Source organism: Ceratotherium simum, chromosome 21 (genome assembly GCF_057802395.1).
Source record: "Ceratotherium simum simum isolate JZ-2026a chromosome 21, ASM5780239v1, whole genome shotgun sequence".
Classification (NCBI taxonomy): domain Eukaryota; kingdom Metazoa; phylum Chordata; class Mammalia; order Perissodactyla; family Rhinocerotidae; genus Ceratotherium; species Ceratotherium simum.
This window is the reverse complement of record NC_141920.1, coordinates 21,791,677-21,801,056: the sequence shown is the minus strand read 5'-3', so window position 1 is coordinate 21,801,056 and position 9,380 is coordinate 21,791,677. Positions and strand designations below refer to the sequence as shown.

The window sequence follows — 9,380 nt, the reverse complement described above, 5'->3', positions numbered from 1 at the left end:
CTATTTTTCCTTAAGACAATTTTGTTAAATATTTTCTAGGAAGTATTCCCTTTATTTAAATTTTAAATTTTATAAGGAAAAGTCAAACATTGTTCTCTTTCTACTTTCTGCTCTGACTGTACTATGTCCCCTTTCTCATTCCTAGAATTGTTTAGTCATGTTGCTCTAAATATGGTTATGCTCATTTCTACCATTTTAGTTTCTGTTCTTGTTATTTCACTGATTTTACTTTATTTGGATCAATTCAGCTGTCCTTTTTCTCATTTTTCAAGCCCTCAGGAGACAAGAGCAGACCGGGACACATGGAATTTTTCTTACATTTCAGAACTGAGTCCCGCTCCTGTTGCAACAATGAGAATGTCTCTCTCTTCTCTTGTCTCAACATTTGAAGATCATCTATTACAGGCCATGCACTGAGATGTCCAGATTCTACGCCATCCAGCCCCTAACTTCTTCACATATCAACACACGCATCCACTCCCCTAGCCCTTCCCCCACTTTAGCTTCTGAGTCTTCCTCTTCCTCCCTTTCCCTGAACATCTTCCTATTCCTCCTTTCTATTTGAGTCTTTCAAAACCCCACCAAGGTACACCATCTTCAAGAAGCCCCCTTTATTGAAGGCTGACTCTACTCATAGCTCCACAGCTAGCCTCCAAGCTCCTTTAGGATCCACGCTTCCCCACACTCGAGATACAAAATCAAGGAAGAAGTATAATTTTCCCAACTGTGGTCCCACGTCGAATTCTTTGTCAGGGGAAGGCAGGAGATCATCATTGACATTCCCAACAAGACTGAATTCAACAGGAAGAGTAAATGCCACAAGAAAATCAGGGAGAAGGAGTAGATAGCTCAAAACTACAGATGTCCTAGCCATTTAATACCCAAATTCATATGAGAATAGGCGGTTTGTTGGTCCTAGTTTTTCCGAGAGTGCCTTTAAAGTTTCACCATGAAATATAATGTTGGCTGATGATGGTCTGTATCACATGATGAAAATATCCTTTTAGTCCAAAATAAACTTTTCTGATCAGTAATAGAAATTAAATCAAACACATTTTCAAGCACCTATTAAATTGCTCTTAAGACTGCTTTCTGGTTTGAATTTTGACTCTGACACCTACTGTTAGGAAAGGCAGTCTACCATGGGCCCTGAGCATCTATGCACATTCCTGCTGGGTATGCCAAGAATGTAAGGCCATGGCTGCTCTTTACCTGGGCCATTTCTTAACGATATGTTTTGCAGTGAGCAACCTTGAAGGATGAGATAAAGTCTCCTCCCAGACTAAAAGGCGGCTTACTTCTGTTTGCTTTAAAGATGTTGAACTCTGCAAGCTCAGTGTGCCTCTCCTGTAACACTGTAACACACTGTGTGTGCAGGCATTCCTCATGGGCCCTATGCCACCCCCATGGGAATGTGAGGCATAAGAGCCAACATGAACATGAAGCTCTCTTTGCTTTACCATGAGTAATGAAGTCCTGGGACTCTGACACAGGAATTTCACGTCCTCTGCCAGCATCCACGAAACCATAACAGGCTAACTCGTTAGCTCGAAAATAGGGTTAACTCTCAGACCATGCATAGTTCTTAACACATATTAACTGCATGACCTTGGACAAGTTAATTAAACTTTCTGAGCTTTTGTTTCCTCATCAGCAAAATGGATAATAACAGCGTTTACCTTGTAAGATTGGTATAATGATTAAATGGATCAAAATGCCTGAAATATTGTGTGTGCTCAAAAAATATTAGTCATTATTTGACATTATAATTGTCCTCCCCTGTAGTGTTCATGGGGGGGCACTGCAGAGACAGATTCATACTATGACAAACGCTGTTGCCCTGCCTCCGTGAACTTAACATCTTCACATTGTTTTACTTTTTACATATATTCCTGAATATAATCTGCCCATCTTCTCATGGCTGGCTCCTTCTTTTCCATCAGGTTTTAGATTAAATATCATTTCTTCAGAGAGGTCCACACTGGCTAAGTAGGTTCCCACTGTTATTGTCCGTTATACCATCTTGCCCATTTCCTTTGTAGCACTTGTCATGATTTTTAATAATTGCGTTTGCTGACTCATTTTTTTATTATCGCTGCTAGAATACAACCAACAAAGTCAGGAACCACATCTGCCTTCTTTATTATATTTCCAATGCTTCGCCCAGTCCCTGATACGAAGTGGCTGCTCAGTAGATTTTGCTGGATGGCTGGGAATCTAGATGAACCGATTGATGAGAGGATAAATGGATGGGTGGGTGGGTGGGGGGGTGGATGGATGGATAAGCAAGCTGGTGCTCTATACATGTTTTCTGGATAAATGATGGATGCATGTGTGGGATGATGGGAAGATGGAGGGATGCGTGGATATTTGGCAGGTCAGATTTTCAGCTCCAATCCACTAGGGGGCGCAAAGGGACAGCTTGCGCGGGTTCAGCCCAGGGAGACGCGGCTCCAGGCCGCAGCCCGCACGCCAGCTGCATTTCCGCCGGCGGGTGGAGGGCGTGTCCTGATCTTGGGGCTCCTGTCCCGAGTTGTCCCGAACTATCCCGTAGCTTCCCGCGTCGTCCCCTCTGACCCCGCCGCCGACAGTCCTGGCGCCCTGGGTGAGTCACTGCGGGACCACGTCGCACAGGACCCTCCGGCGGCCTTCAGGGCCCGTGCTGCGACCCCCTGCCCCCACAGGAGGAGAAACTGAGGTCCCGAGGGGAGAGCGGCTGGAGGTCATCTCCGAGCCCCGGCCCGCTCCCGGTTCCCTGCCCGCCCCCTCCGCCCGAGTAGACCTCTCGGGATTCGTGCCCTCGAGAAACGGGCCTGTGGGGTCGGCCGACGCTGCTCTGGAGCCGGCGGGCGTCCGGCCCCCGCCCTCACCTCCCGGTGGGAGGACTTGTCCCCTGATGGCGAGAAACGGGTTCGGCGACGCGTGGCCCGAGGTCCCGCGGGGCGTCGTGCGGAGCCGGGTGTGAACCCGGGCCGGAGGGGCGCCAGAGCCCCCCGATCCTCACCGCCCACCTCCTCCTCCGACTCCTGGCATTTAATCCCCCAAGGCCGCTCGTCGGTTCCTGCAAAGACCCTTAACTCATTTTCTCTCCATAACGTTTAAAGGAAAGTGTTAAAACCTCCATTTTACAGACCGGTTGACGGAGCCTTAAATTCAGGACGCTCCCAGGGCCCCCGAGGGGCAGAGTCTGGATTCCTGCCCCCTGCTTTCGCTAAAGCCCCTTCCCCATGCTTGTCCCTGCCTAGGCTCTGCGGCTCTCGAGACGGAGGAAGACTCTTCCCTGGACGGCTCTGCGGGCTCTGCATCAGCCAGCGCCCCCGTCTCTCCTGCAGGACCCTGCTCTGCACTGCCTGCTGCCCCGCTGTGTCCAGGGAGGAGGCTGTCCCCTGGGTAAGGGCTGCTGCTCCTGAGCCCCTTGAGCAGGGGCTGGTGCCTTCCTGCCGCCCCGCAGAGGGGGTGGTCCTGGGGCTCAGGGTTCTGAGAGCTTACAAAGGCGTTGTGCAGGAGGGGCCTGGTGGAGAAGATGGGGCTGGGTGTGGGCTCAGAAAGGCCTGGGCTCAGATCCTGACTCAGCCCCTCATTAGCGTGTGACCCTGGGTAAGTTTCTTCATTCTCCTGAGCTCTCCTGTTCTTCAAGTAGGGAAACTGCAAGAGCTCTGGAAGGACAGAGGCCTCGGCTGTGTTTTTCTCTGTTTTTGAGCCCACAGTGCCTGGCACATAGTAGGTACTCAGGTGGTATTTGTGGGGTGAATGAACAATTGAGGCATTTTTACCAGAAGTTGCTCTTCCTGGGGAGTCTGTTGATGGTGGGAGATGGCATCTTGATATGAAGCGATGATAGAGCTCGGGGTTCGGGCCTGGCTGGGCCGCTTCCTCTGCCCGGGCGGGTAGTGGGCTACCAGGGGCTTCTCTTCCTGGCTCGCCTTCTGCCCGTTTCTGCCCCTGCATTCGAAAGTGACGGTGGGCTGCCTGTGCCCTGGTCATTGATGGTGCAGGGAGAGGAAGTGCTGAAAGCCTTTCTCCGTGTCTGGAGGGTCCACCCGTCCCTTCCAGACCCTGGCGCTTTCCCACACCTGCTCCCTCCCACCTTTTAGATGCCCCCCCGTCACCCAGGTCCAGCTTATTAAGCACTCTGTGTGTGAGGCTCAATGCTGGTTTCTGTGAGGCTTTAAAAAAGGAGGATAAAGCATGGGCTGTGTCTCAAGGAGCGAGGGGCTAGTTGTGGAGCCACTAACTGGGTTATTTCTCTCCAAGGGCTTCCCTCCAGGAAGCCACTTCTGCCTCCCTTCTCTCCCTTTTCCAGGTCCTTAGTCGAGCATGTTTCCTGGTGTGATATAGTCTGGGAAGTGGCTTGACGTGAGATGAGGGCACTAATCATACTTTATGGAAATTGTTGGTTTTCTTGTCTTTTTGCCCCTCTCGGCTCTGATCTTGAGGTCAGTGTCTTAGTCTCACCTCTCCTTAGGCCCAGCGCCTGGCAGGTGTCCAGCGTTCAGGAGCTGCGGAACAAATGCACAGCAGGAGAGAAGAAAAGGAGAGACACATCTTGTAAGGTGGCATGGCTCATCACATGGAAGATCTGAGAAAGACTACACATGAGCCAGCCAGCCAGGTGGAGGTGAGGGTGCTTACTCTATGTTCCCTCCTCTTGGAATTGCTCTTATCCCTTGAAGTACTTATCCATTGGAGGCCCCTTGGCATGAGATGGAGCCCCGGCCACCACGGGAGGACTTTGCCCATGGCCTGCGGTTCTGGTGGCAGGAACCAGAGCAGTACTGAAATTGGACCAGGCTGGTATAAATAGAAACCAGACCTCACCTTCACAGGTGACCTGAGGTCCTGCTGCCCCATGCCCTCCTCATGCATGCTGGGCACTGCCTGTCCAGTGCTGCCCACTCCCACCTGTCCTGGATTTTACATCCTGTTCAAGATCCGGCTTCCAGAACCTCTTCAGTTTCATCAGAGTTTGCATGAAAGATGATCTGAAAAACCCTCTTTGCCACAGATGATCTATTGTCCCATGTGGAGCTGTAAACTTCTTTCCTGTTCATGAGAAAATGGTGCGGCTTCTGGGTTAGTAACAACAGCCCACATTTGTGAAACAGCTAGCTACGGTGCCATATACTCTGTGTGTGCCTCCCAGGACGTGTGGTGTCCAGGTGACATCTAGATTGCTTATCCAGGGCTTCTTGTTTATTGCAGAGGAGGCAGCTCGGTACAGAAGGGCCCTTGAGAGGTGTCTCCATCGTGTCAGGAAGCAGCTGGACCACAGTGCTCCCGAGGTGAGGTCTGTCCTCTGGAGATCTGGGGCTTTGCATCCCACAGGTGCATGCAGGTTCCCTGGGTGTGATGTTCTCTGGGAAGTAGAGGAGACATGAGCGTGGCTTTGTCCTGGCCCTCAGTTTTACCCTCTGTGGCCTTTGAGAATGCATCTGGTTCGTCTTTATTGCTTGGTTCTGAGAGCCCTTAGGGAGCCCTTCCTCAGATTGATATGTTGGCATTAGAATGTCTGAATCGAAAGCAGGAAGGATTTTGGCATATTCACCTGTACCGGGTCCCAGTCGCTTCTCTGCCTCCTCTTAGCTTTGGGACCTTCTCTTATCCCCGGGTTTCATCCTTCAGAAAGCAGGAATACAATGAGGCCATTTTTCTTAGGATCACGTAGCCTTGGTCTTTTACAACCTAAGAACTCCATCACTTTTCTTTCAGAGGTGTCCTCCCGTTCCTCTCCTGTCTGGGCCGAGCTGAAGGAATTTTTTTGCAGGATTAGAAGCAATTACTGGGTCCTGTGCTCGGTCAGACTGACTCCTCCAGACCTCTGCCGTTGCCTCCTTTTTCAGCAAGCCCTCTGTCCTTTTCTGCCCCTGCATTTGGAAGTGATCATGGCCGCCCAGGTCCTGCTCATTGGTAGTGCAGGCAGAGGAAACATAGAAAGGGTTGTCCCGTGTTTGGAGGGTCCACATCTTTACCTTCCAGTTCCGGGAGCTTTTCCACATTCCTCCTTCTCCTCTACACACACCTTGGGCCTCCAGGGCCTTGGGGGCTGTCGTATGTGCATTGGTGTCGTTGTTGGGGCTTTCACTTCCTGCCCCTGCTGTTGGGAACCAGGTTATGTGTGTTGCTTAAGTTCCCTCTTCATGCCCAACTCAGTTGCTGTGAGTCAGCCGTGGCACACTCCCACACACCTGGCCTTGGCATCCTTTTCAGCCTGTCACTGATTAATTACATGTTAATCAGTGTTGGCCACCCTACCATGGGCCACCCACTGTCTCCCTCTTTAGAGTTAACTACCATCCTTTTTATGAGGAAATAGTGGGTCTGTTCTGGAAATAATAACAGCTGACGTCTGTGGAATGCTTACTAACTGGTAACTACCGTGCTAAGCCCTTTCCTGATGCCGACTGTGGCCTGCTGTGAGCAGGGAGAAGTCAGGTGCTCATTCGTGGCTTCTTTCTATTTCAGATGAATCCATTGTGTGCGGAGGCGATCACGGGAGTTGTCATGTCAGGAACATTCTAGACCTCAGTGTTCTTGACGTAAGATCTCTAGAGGGTCCATTCTCTGGAGTTCCTTGCATCCGGTATAGTCATGTTTGTATCCCATGGGCTTTCGGTAAAGATGTAGGGGAGCTGAGAGTTGAGATGAAGGTATCGTCCACGAGTCCCCAGATTCAGTCACCACCCCAGCCCCAGGCAACCTAGATCACTTCTGGCCCTTCACATGTCTTCAGCAGCTGCTGCAGGGCTGGGGCCTCCGGAGTCCCCTTTGGGTAATGAGAACTGTCTGGGGTATCTGCCCTCCCTCCCTGGAGTGTCAGCAGAAGCCTATTGTCATGGAAAACGGGTGGACCTAGGCATCAGAGACTACTGTGCTGGGTTTGAACCCCCTTCTGCTGCTATTTTAGCCAGTGACCTATTCAGAACCTTCTTTTCTTCATTTGAAAAACAAAGCTATGAGAGGTGACTTTTGTGGTACTTACACCCACATGATTCCTATCGTTTTCAACCTTAATATTTTCCCAATGTTTTTGCCCTAAGTGGCTTCTCTTTGACTGGCAGGGAGGTTCTATGGGGCTTTCGCAGGAAAGAATGGCCATTCCCGGGGTCCTGTGCTCGGCTGGGTTGTTTTCCCAGACTCAACTTATTCTTCAGGCTGCTGGCGCCTGCTTCTCTTCCTAGATCTCTCTCTGCCCTTGTACACACCTGCATTCAAAAGTGATCACGGGCTGTCTGTGCTCTGGTCGTTGCTAATGCAGGGAGAGGAATTGTTGAAAGCAGTTTCCCGTATTTGGAGGGTCCACACCCGTCCCTTTCAAATGCTGGCGCTTTCGCACACGCCCGCCTCTCCAGCAGTGCTTTCCACTCTGTGGAAGGGCAGGCACTGTGGGCTGCTGGGCGAGAGTCAATGACAGGAGACTTCTTAGCTTGGCCTTTCTTGGCTTGGCCTCCTGTTACCCGAGCCGGGCTATGTCTGTGTCAAGGTTTAGGTACCTTAGGGGGTGTAAGGGGCCAGGATGAATTATGCATAATGATTAAGTGCAGTGTTGGATGGTATAAGATTTTCAAAGGGAGGCAGCTTTTTGGAGGTGGTGGACCCGGGCAGGCCTTTGAAGGGGTGGGATGTGATAGGCGATAGGAAGGTATTCGAGAGGGGGCAGCAACATGAGGACGACTTGGAAGCTGAGTGAGCATGAGTGCCTCATGAGCACCGGCGTGAGATGGATGTGCAGGCAGGTAATGACAGTGTGGGGGGCCAGCTGCTGAGGTGGCGTCCTTCCCTCCCAACATGTTGGCTGGGGCCTCAGTGGGAGGAGCTCTGTCAGTTACCGCGTCTGCTGTGTTGCCCTGAAAAGGCCTGTTTTTTTAAGGCCGTGTTCATTTTGACTCTTCTCTGGGAGCATTGAGATTCTCTTTTGAGCGGGGTTTAGTGTGGAAAAAAACCTGGCAACTCATCCCTGATTAATTGGGGGCATTCTCACTGATGTCAGCTTGAAGAGAGATGAGATAACATTGGAGACCAAACACTCATCATGACCCCCTGCTCTGTGGCCTCCTCGTCATTCTAGGGGCACTGCTGTGGGTCTGGACATTGTTGGAGGAAGCCTCAAGGCGGTGGAGGCACTCGCCCTCTCAGGATGCTGACCTGGGTCGAGCTCTCCTGGGGAGGCCTCCTTGCGGTGAGTTAATGCCGAGGGGCTAAGTGGGCCTGCGTTTCTGAGATGGAAATGCCAAGCTGCTGGCCTTGTTGACTTTCTCTGGTAGGTTATTTTGGGGTTGATCGTGGACACTGCAGCAGAGTGAAGAGTGATGCTGCCACGTGATGCCTTGCCAGACCTTCTTACCCTGTTGCCTCAGCACGACAGAGGAGGACTTTTCCCTCAGCGTGAGTGGGGTCTCAGGGATTATGTCCAGAGCTGGCTCTGCCCTTCCCCAGCAGTGTCACAGAGTGTCGTGGACCAAGAAGACTGGTTTCCTTTCATCTGGGCCAGGTCATCCAGTGGCCTCTGTGTCCCCCTGCGTACTCTGGTGTAAATTTTTAGAACCGAGAGTTTTCTGTGCTGTGCATCCTTGTCCTCTTGCCCCCCAATAAATCTTGTAACTGCCTTCCTGCTTGTTTTTGTGTTTTTCTTATTTTTTTAAGCCAATACCTCCATGTGCTGGCAGGGCTGATGTAGAGAAAGTGGGTCACAGGGCAGATCTTCCAGTTTTCATTCATTAAGACTTCCCACTTAGCACACTGCAAAGCCTTGACCTAGGGGCTAGGAGGTGGGATGAGGAATTTAGATTAGGGGTTGAACAATCCCAAGTGCTTCTGAGGAGTTCAGGTTTAGGAGAGGAGGGAACTGTTAGAATTGAGTTGGCTGAGGGACATTTGGGCCGGGGCTTTGGAAAAGAGGATGAAGGTGGGGTGGACTTAGAGAGTCAGTGGCTGAAGTCCTCGAGGAAGGCAGGAGGGCCCTGAGCTCTGGGGGTGAAAGCACACTGGGTGGATTTAGGGCGATGGTTTTGAGCAAGGGTGGGAGTGGGGTGTACGAGGAACAGCTGCCCTTGGGAGAACTCAGGGGCTGTGGTAGGCAAAGGCCAGGAATTGGTGTTCCTGTTACTGTTATCGTGAGGTGGATTTGCTCTTTGGGAATTACATTCAGTAACAACATTGGCAATGACGTGCTTCACCACCCTGTGGGCATGCGTTACTCTGTCCTCATTTTGCAGGTGCAGTCCACATAGAAAGCCCCAGTAGATAGTTGTATGTCATAGTTGCACATCCTTCTAGTTGCTGTATGTGGGACGCGGCCTCAGCATGGCCGGAGAAGCGGTGTGTTGGGGCGCCAGCAGGGGAGCGCGCACTTAACTGCTAAGCCACGGGGCCAGCCCAACTCT

General features: G+C 51.3%; 1 long non-coding RNA gene and 3 other non-coding genes across 7 annotated transcripts; all 4 read left to right on the top strand.

Moving 5' to 3' along the window:
- The first annotated feature begins 2,456 nt into the window (after positions 1 to 2,456).
- On the top strand, positions 2,457 to 8,603 carry LOC106801774 (uncharacterized). 4 transcript variants are annotated; one of them, XR_015555591.1, is made up of 7 exons: positions 2,457 to 2,605; positions 3,246 to 3,390; positions 4,466 to 4,618; positions 5,203 to 5,282; positions 6,463 to 6,536; positions 8,066 to 8,176; positions 8,262 to 8,603. It is a non-coding gene; the product is annotated as an uncharacterized LOC106801774 (long non-coding RNA). The 4 variants fall into 4 exon arrangements; XR_015555589.1 differs by having other exon boundaries at positions 6,463 to 6,580; XR_015555590.1 differs by having other exon boundaries at positions 5,203 to 5,287; positions 6,463 to 6,580.
- Positions 3,941 to 4,072, top strand: LOC147914225 (small nucleolar RNA SNORA71). Its single transcript, XR_015555690.1, has one exon. It is a non-coding gene; the product is annotated as a small nucleolar RNA SNORA71 (small nucleolar RNA).
- LOC147914224 (small nucleolar RNA SNORA71) lies at positions 5,863 to 5,995 on the top strand. The gene has a single exon (XR_015555693.1). It is a non-coding gene; the product is annotated as a small nucleolar RNA SNORA71 (small nucleolar RNA).
- Positions 7,201 to 7,334, top strand: LOC147914223 (small nucleolar RNA SNORA71). The gene has a single exon (XR_015555688.1). It is a non-coding gene; the product is annotated as a small nucleolar RNA SNORA71 (small nucleolar RNA).
- Positions 8,604 to 9,380: the final 777 nt, after the last annotated feature.